The 25,941-nt window shown below is 38.3% G+C and overlaps 1 pseudogene; it reads left to right on the top strand.

Annotated features, from left to right (window-relative positions):
- The window catches only part of LOC101430179 (casein kinase II subunit beta pseudogene), a 93,341-nt pseudogene that overhangs the window by 52,413 nt on the left and 14,987 nt on the right, over positions 1-25,941 (top strand).

The following is a 25,941-nucleotide window of genomic DNA, read 5'->3' as shown; positions in this document are numbered from 1 at the left end:
TGTTCCTACTCCATATCACAAAGAACATGCTGCTTTCCTTATTTGTTCTGTCCCATCCAGGCAAAATACCTTTTTGCACTTTTATCTACTTCTCATTTTCACTGAAATCTTCTCTAAGACCACAAATTCTCTTGGCAGCAAAAGGTCTACACCTTCAGTTTGTCATGCAGATTAATTGGAGTATGTGTTTTCTTCTTTATCATACTGTACCTACTAGTTAAGTGTGTATACATCTGTTTTGCTCACAGATCTATCTTTATTGCATTATTGTTCCCAAATTTTCTTCCTCTCCTTGTGGGAGAATTATCTCTCTTTACCCCAATGGTTTCAAATTTGGTCATGTGACTTGCTTTGGTCAGTAAAATATGAGAAGTAACACAGGCCAGTCTCAGTCAGAAGCTTTAAGATCCATCATGTGGTTTCACAATCATGCTTTTTCCTCTACCACAGGACCATCCCAAAACTGGCATATCCCAGAGAGAGTTGGTCCCTTCAGTCTGGGACCTGGAATAAAGATAATGTGGAACAAAGATACAAAAGTCATAAAACATGAGTGAAAAATAAACTTTTGTGGTCTTTAGTGCCTAAGATTTAGGAGTTGTTTGTTACTGCAGTATAACTTGAGCCCAGCTGTCTGCTACAGTCTATAAGCTCCAATGCATCTTATTTCCCTTTATATCTCAAACAGCACCTAGCATAATCTTTTGCTCATAGTATACATTCAATAAAAATTGGTTGAATAACTTTTTCTCTTCTTTTTCATTTCCTTTCCATTTCTTTTCTGAACAATTTTGTCCAAAAACCTTTATGAGGGGCCAAGGAAGGCATGTCTGTTGAAGGGGTGAAGAGGAACTATGGTGACTCAAAGCAGATATCAGAGCCTGAGTAGAGTGAGAGGGGCATCTGCATGAGGTGGGAGGCAGTGGCAGCATGTGGGGGACTTGGTAAAATCAGTAAATATTTAGAAAAGGTAGTTAAAAACATGGAAAGGAGGGAAATTATAAAGAACCCTATTTTGCTGGATTGGAATTTGAGATATTGGTATGGACTTGTGGTTTTCAATATATGTGTGTCTAGATATGCAAATACATATAAATAGAAATATGTGTGTATATATACAATTCCTGCTTCTACCTAAAGACGGTCTGGGAACAAAAACTTCTCAATAGCAATGACTACATATAGCACCTAAATTTTGGTTTCTAAATACCATTTTCCACTGAAGGGATCCTTTGGAGAAAGGATCAATTCCAGAACTCACAGAGAGTACAGAATGAATCTAGAGCATCTTGTTGGGCCATAAGTAAGGAAGTGCTCAAAAAATAATATACACATGTCAAAAGGAAACAGAAGCCAGTTTGAAGAGACTCTCAGTCAAATCTAGGATAATTAGAGCATCAAAATAAATAAATATATAAAGGATTATAATCCATTAAATAAGATAGGAATCCATTATATAAATGAACAAATAGAAAGATAAATATGTAGATCATAGATTAGATGGATACATGTGTAGAGATACAGAGATAGATATTAATAGATAGATAGATGGATGATAAATACCATCTGACAAAAGATAGACAAATGAAAGGAAAGAAGAAAGAAACACAGTGGGGAACAGAGGGAGGAGGCAAGAGAGGAGAGAAAGAAGGAAAGAAAAGGGGATATGAACTAAATTATGCAACGAATTTTAACAACAGATAAACTTAAAAGGACAATTAAGCTAGGGCTAGGGCTAGATTGTCATGAAAATAGGATTACCAATGTACTCACATTATAAACAAATGACAGAAGCTATAATTCAAATTTTCATTAATCGAGACTGGCTTTCTCCCTACTATGAAAGTGTGATTTTACATAGAACTATTTTGTAACTTTTTTTTCACCACAACCATGATAGTGGCTTACCCAGAACCACTTGTCACATTACCTGGTCTACTGTCCATCACTAATGAATTGAAGCAAGATTGAGGATGTTCAACATTTCCCATACCACCCTGCTTTAAGATCTAAAGAACACAGATTTACAGCATTTTTAAAGTGCTTCATCTTCAAAAGGTTAAAAATATATTAGTTAATATTCCAAAAGAGGTAGATGTCCTTGTTAATTAAATTTACACTCATTTCACCCAAGCTCAGAAGAGTTATATAGCTTTATTAGATTCATTTTACAACAATAAGATACCAAGTGGCATATCTTGATCAGTCAATGTACCTATAGCAGAGGAAAAAACTCACTGCTATTGCTCTGGATATGTGAATAGAAAAAGAGCTCATCTCTTTGGATTCAATATCATTCATTTTGGTGTATTGAGTGATGTGTATATTTTTATCTTGTATTTTTTTACATGATATTTTTATTTTCAGGAGGAAAATCAGACTTAAGCATCTTCAAAGTTTGGGCTCATTTTGCTACATTGGCTAACACACTTCATTATCTCCTTAGGATAAAGGTATACGAGAAAGTTTCTCATGGTGCAAGAAAATCCAGGCTCACTGGCTCGAAGACCTGAATCAAGAAATGCTATGGGATGTAAATGTGGCTCAAGCAGTTAGGCACCTGCCTACCACAAGGGAGGTCTGGGGTTCAGTTCCTAGTGCCTCCTAAAGAGGATGAGCAAGACAGTGAGGAGATGTGATGGGCTGGCATGGTGAGCTGATGCAACAGGATGATGCAATGAGAGACACAAGGAAGAAAACATAGTGAGAGACACAACAAAGCAGGGAGCTCAAGCAATTAGGTGCCTCCCTCCCACATGGGAGGTCTGAGGTTTGGTTTCTGGTGCCTCCTAGAAGGAAGACAAACAGACATAGCAAGTGCAAACAATGAGAGGATGAGGAAAATAAGTAAATAAATAAAATAAGTCTTTTCTAAAAAGTGCTGCCCTCAAGACTATTTAGGACAGTCTAATTAGTTACAGAAGAGCAAGATCAGAATTCAGCTGTGGCAGACATGTCGGCCATGAACTAAGCATTCTGTTCAGAAGATGGTGTTACTTCTACCAGAGGCAGGAATAAAACTCACAACAAGGATATAACTTCTGGATATGGATTATGACCATGAGCAGGAAAACAAAAGTCAGTCTTTGGTGAGGTTGACAATTGTCTCTACCTTCATGGCTTCCTAATTCTTTGGTTTCTCAGGAATATAAACTGGGAAAAGACATATCTCCCAAGAAGGAAATCAGGGGTACAGGGAAGGGAACCAGTCGATAACCATAATTATCATTCATTGAAGACCTATTTTGTACTAGATGCTGTCCTGGATACCAGGGAGAAAAAGGTAACAAAACATTGCCCCTGCTCTTTATTCTAGTGGGAAAGAGAAATAAATGAGTCACTGTGATGTGAGAAGTGAGAGGGCTGCCCACAAAGAATTGATGAAATGCAGAGGAGGGAGTGACTGAGGAGGGACTAGGAGGGTGTAGCAGTTTGATATTATTGAAGAATTCCAAAAAGAAATATTGGATTATGTTTGTAAAATGATCTTTTCCTCTGAGCATATTAGATTATATTGGATTCATAAATTTACTTGATTAAGTAATTATATAAACCTCTTGTGCCAGTAGGGCATTGAGTCCGCATCCTTTGGTAGGTAGGGACTCACAGATAAAAGGCATGGCAAGGGACAGAGTTGAGGGTTTTTGATGTTGGAGTTTGATGCTGAAGACTTAAGCTGGACCCCCGGGAAGAGAGAAACTCTAAGCCTGGAAAGAAGCAAGCCCTGGGAAGAAAGGAACCCAGGAAGCCTGAACCCTCGCAGAAGTCAGCAGCCATCTTGCTCCAACACGTGGAAATAGACTTTGGTGAGGGAAGTAATTTATACTTTATGGCCTGGTATCTGTAAGCACCTAGCCCAAATAAATACCCTTTATGAAAACCAACCAATTTCTGGTTTTTTGCATCAGCACCCCTTTGGCTGACTAATAGAGAGGGTGTCACAGAGGAGGTGACCTTCTACTTGCACCTTGGAAGGTGCTTAAGAGTCCACAGGAGGAGGAACAGGAAAGGAAGTAGAGGGTTCCAGAAACTGAGGTTTGTTCGTTTTCTTTATTTATTGCTTTGTTAATTATTAATGTGTAAGTGTTCACTTTAGAAAATATGGAAAGTACTAAAAAAATTATACAGAAGACACAAAATGATGACACCATCCTCCAAAAACAATAACTCATAATCCCAATATCTGGAGGAGTTACTGTAGCAATAATTAACTTTTTACCATAATTCCTATTTTCTTTTTCTATTCATTTTAATTAAGAACTGTGTTTATACGATATTTATAAACTTGTACATTGTTTTTTTCTCAAAACATATCCCACTATTAAAGAAGTTAGTAAATCAATTTTTTATTAGAGAAATAGGGGGACTGCAATAAAATAATCCATGGAATACAAGATCACAACATGCCAACCTATTATTAACATATAAATAATGTGTTACATTTGTTATAAGTGATGAAAGTACATTTTTATAATTGCACTATTAACTGAAATCCATGGTTTAATTTAGGGATTATTGTTTGTAATGTGCAGATCCATAGATTTTTTTAAAAATTTTGATTCTAGTAGCATACATACACAATAAAATTTCCCTTGTTTAAATCAGGTATGCTTTTGCCACAACTGTTTCTTACATTGCTTTCATTGTCTTAAGCTGCTTTTGCCTGGAGGGCAAATTCTGGGGGGTACAATCCAGAAGAGTTTTCCATTCAATCTTGCCCAGCCAGAACAAGGCCAGAGATGCACAACTGGGTGCAGGATGTCTCAACTGCCCTGGAGAGAGGATAAGGGAGGGGCCAGGAGGGCAGCAGGAGCTTCTCCATGACTTCCCGAAACTGCCCTTAACCTGCCCGGCAAATGCAGCCTTTCAACTGTCTCCTGCTGCTCTGAGGAAGCATCTTTAAGTATCCTATCACCTTTGTCTGGGACAAGTTGAAACAGTGGTCACTCTCAGAGCCAGGCCCCCAGTGATCCAAAGTAGCTAATCAAAAACCATGATCAGTGATCAGCTGTGCCCACCCCTGGTCTTGGGAAAGAGAATTTTTTTGTCCCTTTCGGAAACCAGCGACTTAGCAACAGGCTGGATCCCACTGTGGGCTGTGGCAAGAGTCGGGGATGAGCACTGGTAACTGCTGCACAGAGAGTGCAATTTACGGTCTTTAATTTACCAGTCTTTCCCTCCTGCTCTTCCCTGGATGCTGTACAGTGTTCTACTGGACTCAGGAGTTTCAAAATAGTTGATTCAGACAGTTCCTTCCTGTTTAATAGCTGGTAGAGGGACTGATTCCTGGAGCTTCCTGTTCACCCATCTTCCCACCTCATTAAGCAACTCTTACTAATATTGCATAGAGTTTTTAAAAATGGGTTTTAATATAAATGCAGTAAAATCACTAATCTCAAATACAACCTAATGGCATAATATCATTTTTTAAAACTTTAATTTAATAAGTAATATTTGCATTTATTTTATTACTAGTGAAGTTGAATCTTTTCTCATGTTTATTACACTCTTGAACTTGCTCCTTATTTTTGGGTCACGAATTTATCTACTGTCTTTTTATTTATACTTGTCATATTTACTGTAAATATTTTTCCCAGCTTATTGTTTCTTTCCATTTTCTTTGTGATTTTTTTGACACTCAAAGTTTTTATTGTTTGAATGTTTTTATTGTTTTATTGTTTGAATGATGTTTTTCCCCCAGTCTTTTCCTTTGTAACTTTTTTTAAAGTAGAATTTAAAATATTTTAAAATTTCTTTTGAGACTTTTTCTTTGACTTACAGCTTACTTATTAGTGTGTTATTTAATTTTCAAACATTTGGGGACCTTCTAGTTATCATTCTGGTATTAATTTCTAGTTTAATTCCACTATGGTCTGAGAATGTACTTTTTATGATTTTTATACTTTTAAATTTTAAATTTTCTAAGGTGTGTTTTATGGCCCAGAAATTGGCCTACTTTGGTAAGTGTTTCATGTGAGCTTGAGAAGAATGTGTTTTCTGCTCTTGTTTGATGGAGCATGCTATAAATGTCAATTAGATCAAGTTGATTAATAGCAATCCTTACTATGTCCTTACTGATGTTCTGGCTGTTTGATCTATCAATTACTGGCTGAGGGCTCTTGAATTCTCCATCTATAATATTTAATTTGTCTATTGCTTCTTGTAGCTCTCTCAGTTTTGCCTCATGAATTTTTTTTAATATATATACTGGAGCTGGGGATCAAACCCCAGACCTTGTATGTGGAAAGCTGGTGCTCAATCACTGAGCCACATCGGCTCCACTGGGGTGGTTTTTTTATTTGTTTGCTTGTTGCTTGATTTTTTTTGTTTTTAGGAGGCACAGGGGACCAAACCCCAGAACCTCCCGTGTGGGAAGCAGACATTCAATTGCTCCAGCCACATCTGCTCCCTGGCCTCATGTACTTTATGCTCTGTTTTTTTTTTGCTGAAAAATGTTTAGGATTGTTTTGACTTCTTGGGAAATTAACCCCTTTATCATTATGTTATGATCATCTTTATCCCTAATAAACTTTCCTTGTTCAGTAGTCTGCTTTGTCTGAAATTAATACATGTACTCCATCTTCTCCAGGAGGCACTGGGAACTGACCCCTGGACCTCCCATGTGATAGGCAGGAGCTCAATTGCTTGAGCTACATCTGCTTCCCTGACTTCATATATCTTAATCTAATAGTAATTATTTTATATATTTACTTGTGTATTGCTTGTGCCCCCCCCCACTAGAATGTAAGGACTACATCGGTCCTGTCCACTACTGTAATCTCCCTGCACCAGGTATAACAAACAGCACATCAAAACTTTAATAATACCTGCTGAATATAAGAATACAGCTCACTCATTGCTACTGAAGAGTCTGGCTCCCTTGGAGATGTTTTGCTGTTTAAAAATGAATGAAGGAGGGGGGCCAAGATGATGTCTAAGTAAGTACACCGTCATCCTCTCTCTTACAAAAGACCAGTTGTGTGGTGATGGAGTCCTGTGAGAGCAGGCTGTTTCAGGAACCTGCAGGGAAGGAGGTGTCTGGACAATGATCTGGCAAGACCAAAGCAGAATTTGAGTTTGCTCAAGGTGGAACTGAGGGTTTCTAACACTGAACTCAGAAGCCGTGGGAAGGTACATCCCTTCCCCCTAGGGCTAAGAGCCATAGCATTCACTGAGAACTGTCGGTCATGGGGTGGAGTTTCCAAGCCCCATGTTTCCCAAATGTGTGAATCCCAGGCCTGTGTCCCCTGAACCCCCATGGGCCACGTTTCACAGACCTACATAACCCAAGTCCAAATCCTTCTGGGCCTCTGTTTCCCGAGCCCAACACTCCTGGAAATCCACCATTGCCCTACCCCTCCCGACTCAGACTAACTCCGGAAGTGGGAGAGTTTAGGTGGGAGGTGCAGAGGGCCCAAGGAGTGCAGGTTCAATTTTCTGGTCCCCCCCTTTTACTGAGTTTGGAAGAGCATACCAGCTGACTTGGGGAGAGCCTAGGAAGAGAGGAGAGGCAAATCTGCTGAGAGAGCCTGATTTACCTAAACTCCCTAGGATAAGAAACTTGGTCTGGGAGAAGGTGGAATAAGAAAATTAACTAACCTCTTTGTAGCAACTAAGGTGGAGGGATAATAGGATATGCTTTAGAGGCTTCCAGTAGCATATTTAGAGTTCCTTGCAAGGAGTGGATGCTCTCTCAAGAAATTAAGAGACATTATTTTCTCAGGTGAGTTGGTTCACCAGGGACCCATTTGAATTTCCTACAGGAGCCCTCACGCACACTTTCTGCTGCCTTGGAAGAGAGGAAAGTGAGGAAGGGAGAAAGCGGGAAGGTCAGACGACTAAGCAGTTTATTCAACTGAAAAGAGGATTCTTTCCTGAGACCTTGTCTGATCTTTTTGTTGGTTTGTTTTCTTGTTTTTTCTTCCTCTTTATCCCCACCACCGCCCTTTTCTTTTTCTTTTTCCTCCCTTCTCTTTTTCTTGCTCTGCTTTTTTTTTCTCCTTTCTTTTTCCTTTTTTTTTTTCTTTTTTCTTTTTTTATATTAGTGCTGCAGGCAACATTTCTTATTTGCTGTGCTTCCTCATCCTCAATTTTCTCTTTTCTGTGTGTACTGATTTTGGCTACCAACACTATCCCTTTTCCTTTACATCATTCTCTTCTCCACCATTGTTTCTCTTACATTCCACCTCTCTCTGTTTAGCCCTCAATATTCCTGACTTTTTATCTCTAATACCTCTAATCTGTTTTCTATAATTTATTCACTCTTTATATTATTGTCCTCTCTTTTCTTTTTCCCTCTCTCCTGACCACACTGACCTTTTAATTCAGAGTATATTCCTCCCCATATTCATTTTAATATCTCATTATAGGTACTCCACTTTCTTATGGTTATAACTATACACAGCTCCCAGGAGTTCTATGTCCATTCTCCTAGATCTCACATGGTTCTTCTGCTAACACTATCAATAATACTATTATATTTTTCTTTTCTTACCCCTTTTGCTTTCTCTGGACCTAAATTTTCCTTCAGGGGAACTTAGCCAACAACAAGGAAATAGAATAAGAAGAAAAAAGTGACAAAGAGAAGACTTAGCACACACAAAAAAACAACTAATTAAATCCCAAGACTAGAATAAGAAGATAATCAACAGAATAAACCCAACAAGATAAAATGATGACCAGACAGCAACAAAAAACTACAGACCATACCAATAATCAAGAACACATGGCCCAATCCAATGAACAAACTAAAAACCAGGAAGAGAAGTGGAACACTGAACAAGTAATTAAAGCTCTCAAAACATATATTATGGACCAATTCAATGAGTGAAGGAAGAGATTAAGCATATTAAGAAAACACTTGGTGAGCATACAGAAGAAATTGTGATCATGCACAAAAAAATCACAGAGATGATGGGGATCAATAGTACAATTCAAGAAATCAAAAACACACTCTCAGAAAATTACAACAGATTTGAAGAGGCAGAGGAAAGAATTAGTGATGTGGAAGACAGTACATCTGAAATCAAACAGATAGTAGAATTAATTGATAAAAAGATAGAAAAAGTCCAGCAGGGATTTAGGGACCTGAATGACAATGCAAAACACACAAACATATGCATTATAGGCATCCCAGAAGAAGAAGAGAAGGGAAAGGGGACAGAAGGGGTGTTGGAGGAAATAATGGCTGAAAACTTCCCAAACCTATTGAGGGAGATGCATGTACATGTCCAGGAAGTCCAACACACCCCAAACAGCATAAATCCCAAAAGGCCTACCCCAAGACATATACTTGTCAAATTATCCAATGCACAAGACAAAGAGAAAATACTAAAAGCAGCAAGAGAAAAGAGAACCATCACATACAAGGGAGGCTCCATAAGATTAAGTGCTGATCTCTCATCTGAAACCATGGAGGCAAGAAGGCAGTGGTATGACATAGTTAAGATACTATTAGAAAAGAATTTCCAACCAAGAATATTCTATCCAGCAAAGCTAACATTCAAAAATGATGGTGAGTTCAAAATAGTCACAGATAAACAGAAACTAAGAGAGTATGCCAACAAGAAACCTGCCCTTCAAGAAATACTAAAGGGAGTTCTGCAGGAGGAAAGAAGAAAATAGGAGAGACAGAGTTGGAGGAGAGTGTAAGAACAACAAAAACTACAAAAAGAGAAAAAAAATCAAACAACGTAAGACAAACACAAATCCAAAGAAAATATGGCTAATATAAGTAATTCCTTGAAAGTAATAACACTAAATGTCAATGGATTAAACTCACCTGTTAAGAGACATAGATTGGAAGATTGGATAAGTAAATATGACCCATCTATATGTTGTCTACAAGAAACTCATCTTAGACCCAGGGATTCAAGGAGATTGAAAGTGAATGGCTGGAGAACAATCTTACAGGCAAACAATAACCAAAAAAAAAAAAAAAAAAAGGCAGGTGTAGCTATATTAATATCAGACAAAATAGACTTTAAATGCAAAACAATTGTGAGAGACAAAGATGGACACTACATATTAGTGAAAGAGATAATCTTTCAAGAAGAAAGAACAATCATAAACATTTATGCCCCTAAAAAGAGTGCCTCCAGATACATGAGGCAAACATTGGAAAAACTAAGTGAAAGAATAGATGCCTCTACAATTATAGTGGGGGACTTTAATACACCACTATCAACTTTGGACAAAACATCTCAAAAGAGAATCAATAAAGAAACAAAAACTTTGAACAGTATTTTAGAGGATCTGGACCTAATAGACATACACAGAACATTACACCCAAATACACAGCAGGATATACATTTTTCTCAAGTTCACATGGATCATTCTCCAAGATAGACCACATGCTAAGCCACAAAGAAAGTCTCAATGAATTCAGAAAGATTGAAATCATACAAAATAATTTCTCTGACCACAGTGGAGTAAAGCTGGAAATCTGCAAGGGCCAGAGGCCCAGATGTGGCACCAAGATATGGAAGTTAAACAACACACTCTTAGAAAAACAGTGGGTCAAGGAGTACATCTCAACAGAAATCAATAACTACCTTGAAACTAATGAAAATGATAACACAACATATCAAAACTTATGGGATGCAGCAAAAGCTATACTGAGAGGGAAATTCATAGCCATAAATTCATACATCAAAAAAGAAGAGCTAAAATTGAAGAACTAACTGAACAATTGGAGGAATTAGTTAAAAAACAACAAACTAACCCCAAAGAAAGAGGAAAGAAAGAAATAACAAAGATGAGAGCAGAACTAAATGAAATAGAAAATAAGAAAGCACTAAAAAAAATAAAACAAAGAGCTGGTTCTTTGAGAAGATCAGTAAAATTGACAAACCCTTAGCTAGACTAACAAAGAAAAAAAGAGAGAAGATGCAAATACACAAAATAAGAAATGAGAAGTGTGATATCACCACTGACCCCACTGAGATAAAGACTATAATATGAGGATACTTTGAAAAGCTGTATTCCAATAAGAAAGACAATTTAGAGGAAATGGACAAATTCCTAGAAACACATAAGCAGCCTACATTGACAAAAGAAGAAATTGATGATCTCAGCAAAACAATCACAAATATAGAGATATGTCAGTCATTAAAAACCTCCCAACTAAGAAGAGCCCTGGGTCAGATGGCTTCACAGGTGAATTCTACCAAACATTCCAGAAAGAAATAACAACAATTTTGCTTAAACTCTTCCAAAAAATTGAAATAGAAGGAACATTACGTAATTTATTTTATGATGCCAATATTACCCTAATATCAAAGCCAAACAAAGACACCCCAAGAAAGGAAAATTACAGACCAATCTCTAATGAACCTAGATGTGAAAATCTTCAACAAAATGCTTGCTAATCATATTCAACAACACATTAAACAAATTATATATCACGACCAAGTGGGCTTCATTCCTGGTATGCAAGGATGGTTCAACAAAAGAAAATCAATTAATGTAATACACCACATAAACAGATTCAAGGGGGAAAAATCACATGATCATATATATATTCAGAAAAAGCATTTGAAAAAATACAACACCCTTTCTTGATAAAAGCACTTCAAAAGATAGGAATAGAAGGAAACTTTATTAACATAATAAAGTGTATAGGGAAGCAGACTTAGCTCAATGGATAGGGCATCCACCTACCACATGGGAGGTCTGCGGTTCAAATCCCTGGCCTCCTTGATCTGTGTGGAGCTGGCACATGTGCAGTGCTGATGCACACAAAGACTGTCCTGCTCTCCAGGGTGTCTCCCGTGTAGGGGAGCCCCATGCACAAGGAGTGCACCCCATAAGGAGAGCTGTCCAGTGTGAAAGAAAGTGCAGCCTGCCCAAGAATGGTGCTGCACACATGGAGAGCTGACACAACAAGATGACACAACAAAAAGAAACACAGATTTCCAGTGCTGCTGCTAAGGATAGAAGTGGTCACAGAAGAACAAACAGTGCATGGACACAGAGAGCAGACAACTGGCAGGGGGGTGGTGGGGGGCGGGCAGTTAGGGGAGAGAAATAAATGAAAAATAAATCTTTAAAAAAAAATAAATAAAGGGTATATATGAAAACCCACAGCTATCATATTTTACAATGGTGAAATCCTAAAATCTTTCCCTCTAAGATCAGGAACAAGATAAGGTTGCCCACTATCACCCCTTCTATTTAACATTGTGTTAGGAGTACTTTCTTGAGCACTGAGGCAAGACCCAGATATAAAAGGAACCCAAACAGTAAAGGAAGAAGTAAAAATTTCACTATTTGCAGATGACATGATCCTATACATAGAAAGCCCTGAGAAGTCTACAACAAAGCTTCTAGAACTTATAAATGAGTTCAGTAAAGTTGCAGGGTATAAGGTCAATGCACAAAAATCAGTAGCATTTCTGTACACTGATGATGAGCAATCTGAGGAGGAAATCAAGAAACAAATACCATTTACAATAGTAAATTAAAAAATCAAATACCTAGGAATAAATTTAACCAAGGATGTAAAAGACTTATGCACAGAAAACTTCACAAAACCATTCAAGGAAATCAAAGAAGACCTAAACAAATGGAAGAATATTCCCTGTTCATGGATAGGAAGACTAAATATTACTAAGATGTCTATCCTACCAAAACTGATCTACAGATTTGATGCAATCCCAATAAAAATCAACACAGCATTTTTTAATGAACTAGAAAAACTAACTCTGAGATTTATTTGGAAAGGAAAGAGGCCCTGAATAGCCAAAGACATATTGAAAAAGAAAAATGAAATTGGATGAATCACACTACCAGACTTCAAAACATAGTATAAAGCTACAGTAGTGAAAACAGCATGATATTGGCACAAGGATAGACACACTGATCAATTGAACTGAATTGAGAGTTCTGATATAGAGCCTCATATATACAGTCATCTGATATTCGACAAGGCCACGAAGTCCACTCAACTGGGAAAGAATGACCTCTTCAACAAATGGTGTCTAGAGAATTGGATACCAATATGCAAAAGAAAGAAAGAATTACCATTTCACACCTTATACAAAAACCAACTCAAGATGGATCAAAGACCTAAATGTAAGAGCCAAGACCATAAAGACCTTGGAAAACAATGTAGGGAAGCATCTACAGGACCTTGTAATAGGAAATGGCTTCGTGAACTTCACACCCAAAGCATGAGCAGCAAAAGAACAAATAGATAAATGGGGCTTCCTCAGAATTAAAGCCTTTTGCACCTCATATGAGTTTGTCATGAAAGTGAAAAGAGAACCTACACAATGGAAGAAAATATTTGGTAACCATATATCTGACAGGAGACATATACCCTGCATATATTAAGAACTCCTATATCTTAAAAATAAAAAGTCAAAAAAACCATTTTAAAGATGGGAAAAAGATTTGAACAGACGCTTCTCCAAAGAAGAAATACAAATGACCATAAAAACCTCGGAAAACTATGTGGAAGTATCTACAGGAACTTGTAATAGGAAATGGCTTCATGAACTTCACACCCATAGCACAAGCAGCAAAAGAACAAATAGATATATGGGAATTCCTCAAAATTAAAGCCTTTTGCACCTCAAAGGTGTTTGTCAAGAAAGTGAAAAAAGAGGATACCCAATGGGAGAAAATATTTGGGAACTATATATCTGATAGGAGACATATCTTGCATATATAAAGAAATTCTGTATCTTGAAAATAAAAAGACAACCCATTTAAAAAATGGCAAAGAGATTTGAACAGATGCTCCTCCAAAGAAGAAATACAAATGGCTAAAAAGCACATGAAAAAATGCTCAAAATCACTAGCTATTAGGGAAACACAAATCAAAACTACAATGAGATACCATCTTACTCCCATAAGACTGGCAGTATAAAAAAACAGAAGACAGCAAGTGCTGGAGAGGATGTGGAGGAATGGGAACACTCATCCACTGCTGGTGAGAATACAGAAGGATCCAGCCATTCTGGAGGACAGTTTGGCGGTTTCTCAAAAAACTAGCTATAGATTTGCCATAAGACCCAGCAATTCCACTGGAATTGGATCTAAAAATAAGGACACAAACCGATATATGTACACCAATGTTCATAGCAGCATTATACACTATTGCCAAAAGATGGAATCAACCCAAATGCCCATCAATGGATAAATGGATAAATAAAAATGTGGTATATATATACAATGGAATAGTACTCAGCTATAAGAAGAAATACAGTACAAACACATGTGATAACATGGATCAATCTTGAGGACCTTATGTTGAGTGAAACAATCCAGGCATTGAAGGACAAACACTACATGACCTCTCTGATATGAAACAAGCAATCCAAGCTGTCTCAGAGAGCTAAAGACTGGAAGATAGGCTTAAAGGAATCTAGGGGGATGAGGAAGGTTGTGAGTTGACACCTACATGGGTGAAGTCTATGACAAGCTGGTAAGTATTTGTACAGGGAAGGGATAAGATGGGGGCATAGGGATACCTTTGGGTGGGGCTTTGTGGGCTTGAGAGGGACTAGGGTTGGGAGGATGGGTCAGATGACCCGAGGAATTGGGGGAAGACCTGGGGCTGGGGTGAACTGTTGAATATGGGAGAATGTCAGGTATATTGTTGAAACTACACTATTGAGAAAACTCTTTAGAAAATATAATAAGGAAGGATCACGTGTTTAAGGTGCTTAAGCGGGAGCGGGCAGGGGCGGGGGTGGCAATCTGATACAGGGGCAAGCTTCTAGGGAGTATGTGAGTGCTCATTTTGTCATAGTATGTTATATCATTGGGTGGAGACCCATGCAATGAGTGTGAAGTTGTACCCACATCCTGGGGAGACCTGATGTTCCCAAGAGAGGGAATTGTATCTCTCAAAGGATTGCTGGCTCCCAATTAATTAGGGCAGGCTAGTATGTCAAGCCCTCAGCAGTGTTGCAGTATTTGTAAATCTGGTTCCTCAAGTAGTGAAGATTTCCCTGAGGGAAGGTGGAGAGAGGTATAGCATGGATGGAAGCAGGGAACTGGGGGCAATGGAAGTGCTCCACAAGATCATACAAAGATGGACATGTCAACTTACATCTAAAGTGTATAAAAGTCTATAAACTAAAATGTAAACTATAATGTAAAACATAGGGAAACTAAAAATTTAGAAATTTGTACAGTCTAAAATATAAACAATAATGTTTATAATAATATAAACATGGAACCATGTTTGATAGCTATGTTTCAAAATTTGTACATCAGCTGCAGCAAATATAACATGAACATGTAAAGAGATCATTGCTGGAGAAAGGGGAAAAGGGTTTGATGTTGGATATCTGGAAGTCCCCTATATTGTGTATGTGAATTACTGTGATCTAAAACTTTTTTGAAGACAAAATTAAAAATTAGAAGAAAAAAAAAGAAAGGATGTAGACACTGAGGAAGAAAGGAAAATATTTTGCCACTGTACATACAGGGTAACACCTATTACAGTGATGAAAGGCAAAACATTAGAAACAAAGCCTTATAATATTTTTCATTTTATTAATATACCAATTTATTTTTACTCTATGTTAGTATTTCTAAATTACTATGTATTCTATTTCTAAACTTTAAACCTGCCACTGTATTTCAATTTCCTATTAATTGAATTTGGCAATATATTAGGATTCATTGTTGAAGAAGTTTTGGATCACAGAGAGGTTCAACTATGGCAGGGGAGGAACTCTGGTGTGGGGTGTTATTGATGGGGGGCACATGGGTGGGAGGAGTTCTCCAGGGCAGTATATAGGGGCATAAATATGTTAGGATATATGTTGGGTATTTTTATAGTAGTTACAGTTACAAACGTCAACTGAGAGAGTGCTGAGTTCCCACCCAGGGGAGCTCTGTCACATTCCCCAATGGAACAACAATAATCCCCCAAGTGCAAATGCAAAGATCAACAAGGAAGGATGGTCCAATAATGAGCCCTTGATACTGATGACTATGCTGATGAGCCTGTGTGCCTGAAATATGAACTAGGCCTAGAGCTGTAGGATGCCTAAGAGTTACTTCCTGAGAGCCTCCATGTTGCTCAAATGTGGCCACTCTCTAAACCAAACTCAGTCTGTGAATGCATTACCCTCCCCACAACATGGGACATGACTCCTGGTGATGAGCCTCGCTAGTGCCAAGGGATTACTACCAGTTACTAACTGAAGAAGCAACTAGAAAGAGACCTTGAATAAAAGGGTCAACTCAGACCAGAAGAATATCTCAGCCTACATGTTGGATCAAGTGTTAAAAACTGCTTTTTGACCTTGAATAAAAGGGGGAAATGGCAAAGACAAATGAGTTGATATGGCTAAGAGTCTTCCAAAAAGAGTCGGGAGGTCATCAGAGGGGTCATGCTTACAACACACCTCAGCAGGACCCCAGAAAAAGCCAAAATAGATACAATCCTAGGTACTAGTTCTCCTGAAGACTACGGAGATCCACAGGGTATATAATCATGCCAGATGGATTTGGAGATTTGTGTCATGTCAGAGGGCCCTACTTTGGAATTTGTGCTCCTGAGTGTGACTGAGCTGGACACAGACGTGACTTTTCTACACATGCCTCTTCTGTCACTTTTACTGAACCTGTGGTTGGTGCGAGGGATGGTCCATACTTAGGAGACTTGAATCTTGGGACTGCCCATGTGCCAGCTGGGTCCTGAGCAGAGTGGCAACTCTTACTCTCTGGTTCATTGGTCTTACCCAGGTCAGCTAACAGGGAGGTGAAGATGGTCAACCACCACACCAGGGAATCAAGAGTGCCTACAACTGTAAGCAGAGGAATTGTATCCATCATCTAAGTGGAATCTAAGCCCCATCTTGATCTAGAGGAGGAGGGGACATCGCCATCCCAAGGTCCACAGAATGGAGGAATAAAATATGGACCAAAGTGGACTTACTGATATTCTACTATAAAACTATTGTGATGAGTAATAGAAGAAATTTTAGCATCGAGGTGGAGAAAGTGGCCACAGTAGTTGCTGAGGGCAGGGAGAGGGTAGAAGAGATGTGATGTGGGGCATTTTTGGGATTTTGAGTTTCCTTAATGATATAGCAGGATCAGATGCTGGACTTTATATATCCTGCCATAACCCACTGAATGTACTGGGGGAGAGTGTGAACTACAAGGTAAACTATTACCTGTGTAGTGCAGCAGTGCCCCAAAATGTGTTCACCGAGTGCAATGAGTGTGCCGCAATGATGAGGGAGATTGTTGGTATGGGAGGAGTGGGGTGGGGAGGTGGGGGTATACAGGAACCTCTTATATTTTTTAGTGTAACATTTTTTTGTGATGTATATATCTTCAAAAAAATATATTTACAAAATGATGTGGTGGGGATTAGGGTGTAGGTTATATGGGAACCTCTTATGTTTCTTGTTTTCTTATGTTTTTTAATGTAACATTCCTTGTGATCTATTAATTTTAAAAAGTTAAAAAAACGAATGAAAATCAACAATGAGCACAAAAATATACTTAATTACATAGAAAGATTTTTAAAACTTATTTAAATGAAGAAGGCAAGTTACAATATAATCCCAATTTTGTAAGTATATATATATTTGTGTACTAAAAACATATGAAACAAGAAGTTAAAAGTGAATGCCTCTAATTGTATGGGATTATCAGAGTTCTGTAAACTTTTCTTTTTGCTTGTCTAACTTTCCCATAATAAGCATGTATATTGCTTTGTAACAGAAAACACAATAAAATCAAGTTCAAGATGGGGTAAGGGAAACAGATGTAGCTCAAGTGATTGGGTTCCTGTCTACAATATAGGAGGTCCAGGGTTGGATTCCCAGGGCCTCCTGGTGAAGGCAAGCTGGCCTGCATGGTGAGCTGGCCCTGCGGAGTGCCGGCCCACGCAGAGAGCTGGTGCAGCAAGATGATGCAACAAAAATAGACACAGAGGAGAGACAATAAGAGATGCAGCAGACCAGGGAGCTGAGGTGGCACAAGAGATTGAGTGCCTCTCTCCCATTCCGGAAGGTCCCAAAATTGGTTTCCAGTGCCGCCTAAAAGAGAAGACAAGCAGACACAGAAGAACACACAGCGAATGGACACAGAAAGCAGACAGGGGGCACAACATGAGGTGGGGAGGGGGAGAAAAAGAAAAGACGGGGTAAGATTCACTAAATACAACCCTTAATAAGCAAAATTTATAACAAAAATGAAGAAGAGTATTTAGGGACTTTTAGCCCACCCTTTTATTTTATATTGATAACTGATATTTTCTCAAAATTTTGCAAAGTACAAAAAAAATGCACCTTAAACCCCCATTTCCTCCCAGTTTTCTCACCTCTTTCTCTATGTGGAAATCTAGTATCAGGAGAATCCTGTTCCGGCAGTTTGAGATTATTTTTGTGAATCCCCAAAAAAGAGAAAGATTATGTTTGTAAACTAGCCTGTTCCTCTGTAAGTGATACCCTTTGATTGTATTAAATTCAAAGGTTTTAAGTTTACTTAATAAAATCAATTTAGGGAAACGGACTTGGCCCAGTGGTTAGGGCGTCCGTCTACCACATGGGAGGTCCGCGGTTCAAACCCCGGGCCTCCTTGACCCGTGTGGAGCTGGCCCATGAGCAGTGCTGATGCGTTCAAGGAGTGCCATGCCACGCAGGGGTGTCCCCGGCGTAGGGGAGCCCCACACGCAAGGAGTGTACCCGTAAGGAGAGCCTCCCAGCGCAAAAGAAAGTGCGGCCTGCCCAGGAATGGCCCCGCCCACACTTCCCATGACACTGATGACAACAGAAGCGGACAAAGAAACAAGATGCAGCCAATAGACACAGAGAACAGACAACCAGGGGAGAGAATTAAATAAATAAATAAATCTTAAAAAAAAAATTTAAAAAAATCAATTTAGGGCCTTTGATTTGACCACATCAGTAGGGCATCATTTAGTGTTGAGTCCCTGTCCCCTTGTTGGGCTGATATAAATGGGCACTCACTCAAAAAGACATACATGAAAGAGGAGAGAACTTGGTCATTTCAGTCTTACCATGTGATAGACAGAAAAGGCCCAAACAGCTAAAGCCCGGGAAAAAGAGATGAGTCATTTGCCTGCTAGTTTGCAGCCAAAGAGCAAAAGAGCAGCTGAGCAGCTAAGAAGGCCCAAGAGACCAGGCAGAGATTGCCCACCACCTTGCTTCAACTCATGGAACACACTTTGGTAAGAAAGCATCCTTGAGTTGGATTCTTTAGAACCTTGTAACTATAAGCTTTACCCCAAATAAATATGATTTATAAAAACCAACAGATTTCTGGTACTTTGTGTCATCACCCCTTTGGCTCACTAATACACCTGTATTTTATGCATGATTAGCAATACAATGAGTCTATAAGCTTTAAAGTTAGTTAGATGATAGATCAATTTCAAAAGATATTCTTCTATATTAAATCTGATTTAAACAGACGTACAAATAGACTGCACTATATTTAACAATGCTAATGGATTCTAAAACCCCTGAGCATTTCCATAAAAACAAATCAAATGCCAAATAACTAACTTGCCCCCACAAAAAAAGTAAAAAAAACCCAACAATCTGATAGTTTTAAATGTTTTCTTTACTGGAAACATTTTTAAGAATACTGAGTGAAGACCTGTTCCACATAAGCATAGAAAATTGGTCTTAGTGTACAGAACTCAAGAACATGAATTGCTGGTTCATGTGCAGTTATTAGCAGATTCAAGCTCAGTTCTCTCAGAATTTTTAGAAGGAAGGAGTAGGTAGGAACTGATCATTTCTTTTAAATTATATAAGAAAGTGCCTGGAAAATTGAAAGTGCTCAATATTTCTTTGTTGAATTAATAAAAGAAATAATACAGTATAGTGAAATACAAACAATCCCAAACCCATAGAAGCCTCATGCAGTCACACACTACAAGTAAGTCCACATTAACAGAATTGGCTGCTCCTTTAACTTCCAGTTCCCCTCAACATTTTGCCAGGATATTCCAGCTGAGGGTAGTCATTATACCTCATAAATATGCCCTCCCACTACCCTTGAAAGAACTTACTCATTATATAGGAAGAAACAATTGACAGGGAACATGGTAAAAACACTAAACCAGCAGTGTCAATATAGCAGTATGTTGTAAAGTTAGGAGTTTGGTCCCAAAGCTCACAAACCCAGTTTACAAACTGACTCTAGCAATGGATCTTAAACAAGTCATTTAATCTCTTTGAACCTCAGTTTTCTCAGATGTCTTACTCAGCTGCTGATTATTTAATGATTTTCTTTTTTAAAAAGTAACAGGTTCATTTAGATTTAATTCACATACCATACAATTTACCTCCTGAAAGTACATAATACAATGGTTTCTAGTATACTCATGTAGTTGTGCAACCATCACCATAATTACTTTTAGGACATTTTTATCACCCTTATCCATTAGCAGTCACTTTTCATTTCACCCAAATTCCCTCTCCCCAGCCCTAAGAAACCACCAATCTACTTTCTGTCTATAGATTCTTCTAATCTGGATATTTCATAAAATGGAATCATATAATAAGTAGCCTTTTATGTCTGGCTTTCTTCTTTTAGCATAATGTTTTCAAGGTTCATCCATGCTTTAGTATGTATCAATACTTCTTTCCTTCTATTGCCAAAGAATATTCCATTGTATATGCCATATTTTATTTTTCCAAAATCAGTTAATGAATATTTCTCTCTCTTTTTTTTTTAATAGTTTCAGTTACTTGTAGTGACATTTATTTAGATGCGTTGCTTTTTGTTTTCCTTTCAGCAACCTTATCAGCAGCAAAGTGCCATGTTGGTTTGGTCTCCCAAACAGTCAAATCGTAATGAAACTCTTCATTAAAATAAGTAAAGTTAGCAACCACCAAGCAAGTGCTCATGACTTGTCATTATTGTCCTTTGCTCTATGTCAACCAGTTGACAGATCCTTCCATTTCACCATCCTGTCCTCACTTGTGGTCATATCTAGACACTGTCATTTCCAACAACTGTATCACCTTCAAATCCTTGGTTTAAGAGGTCTACTCTGGCACACCACCTTCTATCTTTCCAGTTCACTCTTTCAACTGCCATCACTCCAACAATTCTTTGTTCCTCCCCTTCCTAGGATATCCACTCCATCTACCCCACATTGCCCCGCCACCCCTCTATATCCACATTTGTTTCCTTACCCAGCTTAGATGCCCTGAGCCATTATCATCATCATTCTCCTGCACAAAACCTCTATTCTCCAATCCCTCTGACCTCTGAAATCCTTGCCTCACAAAGTTATAATCCTGGTCTAATGTTCTGCTTACTCTGTACCCAGATGTGAGCAGCTAAATATGGCTGGGAAAATAACATCCACCATGCTGAGGGGCATTACTTTAAATTGGTGATAACAAATCTCAAGAGGGCCCATGGCAGGTGTGGGAAATCCTATTTTATTTCCTTTATTTACTTCTTCCTCCAGTTTCCTTGACAGCTGTTTCATACTTTCTTCTCTTTTCTTAAATTTCCAGTCCCTTGCCCTTTCTCACTCTCACTGATGAACTCTGCTTTGTATTTTGCTGAGAAAACAGCTGCAATCAGAAAAGAACATTCTCAACATCCCTCTAACAAATCTACCAATTTGCCTTCATCAGTATGCATATATATACTCTTCTTTCCTTCTGATTACAATGGATAAACAAATCTCATCCATGTGAGAGAATATATAATGCTTATGAAAGTTTTTAGAAGAGATGAGACAACAGTGGAGAGTTTAGTGTTGAATTTACTATATAGTTTATCTATGGGTATGGTTTAAATAGTCTTAATAAAGTAAACCCTAAATCCTGGCCTAACCAAAATTATGGGGTTAGACATCATCTATTAATTTCCCACCATAAAAAATTAAAATTTAGCTTTTATTCAGCACCCCCTCCCATCTGCTTGGTAAAAATAAAAATTTTAAAAAGCAAGTGTTTGTACACAGTCATCACTTTCTCACTGCCCATGTCTATAACTGAAACTGCAAGAGACAAGGTAACCAGTGGCCTCTAAATCACCGTAACAAGGATCAACTCAGTCCTAATCTTATTCAGCAGCGTTTTCACAGTTGATCCGTTTTACACTCCCTGAAACACTTTCTCTACTTGACTTTTAGATATCACACTCCCTTCGTTCCCCTCATACCTGGTGATGGGCGGCAGAGCCAGCAGAGAGTTAAACTCAAGTCTCTTGCAATAGTTAGCCAGGAGCACTTTCCCTGTGAGGAAGGCTCCAGAAGTGGCTCTGAAGAAAAAGATCATTAATGTCTCTTCCCTACCCCATACCTCCAGGATCTAAGGTGCTTCCTCCCCAGCGGCTGGAGTTACTGCTCTCCCTCCACTGCCACAAAATCTGTCGATTCCAGTAGCTACAACGTCACCTTTTCTCCAATCATCCCCTACTTGCACCCAGTCATTTTGCCTGGAAAGGTCAGGTACAAGGCAGGCAATGGGCATTTTAAAATAAAATTTACAGGGAAGCAAATGTGGTTCAAGCGACTGGGCTCCCGTCTACCACATGGGGGGTCCCATGTTTGGTTTCCGGGGCTTCCTGGTGAAGGCAAGCTGCCCTGTGCTGTGCCACAGAGAGCTGGCCCACGCCACAAGCTGACGCAACAAAAAAGAGACACAGAGGAAAGACAATGAGAGACACAACAAACCAGGGAGCTGAGGTGGCTCAAGTGATAGAGTGCCTCTCTTCCATGTCCAAGGTCCCAGGATTGGTTCCCCAGTTCCTTCTAAAGAGAAGATGAGAAGATGACAGTCACAGAAGAACGTGCAGCCAGTGGACACAGAGAGCAGACAGTGAGTGCAGGCAGTAAAGTGGGGGGGGGGGGGGAAGGGGGGGGAGACAGAGGAGAATAAATGAAAGAAAACAAATCTTTGAAAGTAAAAATAAAATTTACCAAGACCCATTATGTCTCCAGTCATTATCCTTATAATCTAGGACCATGTCAATACAAAAAGACACTCTAGGTACCTGAATCCAAATTAAGTTTTAATCCTCTAGCTCCCCTTTATCTGGGCTGCCACCTGGAACGTGTACTAACCAGGTTGGTTCAGAGTTGCTGTCAGGGAAAACAAAGCAGTATCATGCTCAAGAATGGTCAGGGAAGAATCTGAAAATTTTAAAATAAGCCTATCTTCCCCCCACACTGCCATTGTCAAATGATGTTTATGATACAAGGTGCTCTATTATCAGACCGCAAATGGTCCAGAAAGGCAGATACATGGTACAGGTTAGTTTCATGAGCCACAATATTGGGCAGTAAATACACTTGCCATCTGCTCCAGAGGAAGGCATTATTTCTGTTCACCATACCAACTTCTTGGAAAGATAGTCTAGACAAAGGCAGATGGTGCCTCTGCTCAGAAGATGTGAAGAAACGTGAGAAACCATGTCTCTTAACAGGTAATTGAATAAAAAATCAACACCAAAGGCAGTGATACACACACTTACATAATAAGCATATATATGTTTGTGTGTATCAGATATATATTAACTAATTAGAAGATGTAATAGAAGAAACAAATGGACTAATGACCAAAATTTATATCACCAATAAGAGACAAAGGAATATATGAACTTGTGAATATGATATCCTGAGAACACAAAAGCATTTATGTTGTTTTCTGGGCTATATTCATACATATCTTAACTTCAAACATCAGTAGACATCAGAAAAAAACAAAATAAGAGTCTATGAATCAACTGACCTGTACACTTCAAAAATGTCAATGATAGACAAAGACTAAAGGAGAGTAGAGTCATGTCAAGTAATGCAATACGTGATCCTGGACTGAACTCTGTCCCAGGAAAGGAAAATTGCTGTAAAGGACTTTATTGGGAGAATTGACAAAATTGGAATATGGATTGCAGATTAAATAGTGGTATTTTATCAATGTTAAATTTCCTGACTTCAATAACCATATTGTTGTTACGTAAAAGAATCTTTTTTCATAGGAAAATATTAAGGAGTAAAGAGGCATGATAATTGCCTCATCTCAAATGGTTCAGGGGGAAAAAAAGTATATATATTGAGAAAGAGAATAATGAAGTAAATGTGGCAAAAATGATTAAAATTGGTGAATTTAGATAAAAGGAATATAGGAGTTCTTTGTACTGTTTTTGAAACTTTTCCATTAAGTTTGAACTTTTTTTAATTAAAAAGAAAAAAAATTTAAATAACAAATATTGGGGAATAAGTTTAAGAATAAATGTTAGCAATCTCTATGAAGAAAACTTTAAAACTCTTCTGAGTGACACAAAATGAGACTTGATTATCTGAAAAAGGCATATCATAAGAAATAACTTCATTATGATGTCAATTCTTCTCAAGCTGTATACACAAATTTATTGTGATTTAAATTAAGAAACAAACAGAAAAAAATATTAGGAAATTTTTTAAAGTACCATATCGAATATTAAAATGTATTATAAAGTCAGAGTTAAGTAATGCTGCATAATGAGATAGTCTACCTATTCAAGGAACTAATTACATAGACCAGAAAAGCATCTGAGTACACATGTAAATTCTGTCACAGCAATTCTCAGTATAGGATAAGGTCCTTTGGGCAATACATGCAGGTATGCAAAATGATATAAAATGTATTCATTATCGCATTATTAGTAATAGCAAAATATTAGAAATAGCCTAAATGTTCATCAATAGAGGACTAATTAAATAATTATGATGCTTCCACATAAAGGAATCTACCTTATTTTGCCAAAGGACTGCCAATGCAAAATGCCAGAAATGGGTTGGCTTTTATGACCGCCTGTCCCCCAAAGGCTAGGGAAGGCCAGGTGGTCAACTCGTTGCTCTGAGAGGGTTGAGCCTGTATGCAAAAGGTTAGGGGCAATGTTGTCACATCACTGTACTACAGGGGTTAAGGCTTTAACCTAAAGATTGGATAAGGTGTGGTAATCACCCAACACTCTTGGAGGGAGAGGTCTGGAGCTTGGTTGACACCCAGATGCTTGATGAGGGTGGAACCAAGAAAATGGCCATTGGGCAAGCTGGAGGAAAGGATGGGTTCCCATATGGCCCCAAAGAGAAGAAACCATCTTCTTAAGAATGACTCTCAGACTTTGAAATCAAATGGAGGATGCCCTGCAGGTTTACTGAACTGTAGAGGACCCATAACTCATGTTTCCCTCCCAATTTCTCCTTATTGTAATGAAAATGTTTACCCTTTGTCAATTTATGTATTGGAAGTAGATTAATTGTTTTGTAAGTGTCAGAGGTCTACAGCAGACAGGACTTTGCCCCAGAACAAACTGTATTTCTTTAAATTGATTATGATATGATTTATTATTTGCATTGTAACTGATTTAAGGGTTTTTAAAAAAATATTATAATGTCTTTTTGGAATTCAGAGGGTGGAGTATAGCAGTTTGATATTATTGATGAATTCCAAAAAAGAAATATTGGATTATGTTTGTAAACTGATCTTCTCATCTGGGCATATTAGATTATATCAGATTCATAGGTTTACTTGATTAAGTAATTATGTAAATCTCTTGTGCCAGTAGGGCAGTAAGTCCCCACCCTTAGGTGGGTGGGGATCACAGATAAAAGGCATGGCAGAGGACAGAGTTGAGGGTTTTTGATGTTGGAGTTTGATGCTGAAGCTGGAGCCCTGGGAAGAGAGAAACCCTGAACCCAGAGAGAAGCAAGACCCTGGAAGGGAGGAACCTAGGAAGCCATAACCCTCGCAGACATCAGCAGACATCTTGCTCAAACACGTGAAAATAGACTGGTGAGGAAAGTAACTTATGCTTTATGGCCTGGTATCTGTAAGCTCCTACCCCAAATAAATACCCTTTATAAAAACCAACCAATTTCTGGTGTTTTGCATCTGCACCCTTTTGGCTGAATAATACAATGGGGACTCTGTTTAGAGTAAAAGTTTACAGTTCTGAGGCAGTGAAATGACCAAGTCAAAG

This window comes from Dasypus novemcinctus, chromosome 1 (assembly GCF_030445035.2).
Source record: "Dasypus novemcinctus isolate mDasNov1 chromosome 1, mDasNov1.1.hap2, whole genome shotgun sequence".
NCBI classification, from domain to species: domain Eukaryota; kingdom Metazoa; phylum Chordata; class Mammalia; order Cingulata; family Dasypodidae; genus Dasypus; species Dasypus novemcinctus.
This window is presented reverse-complemented; position numbering and strand designations above follow the sequence as displayed.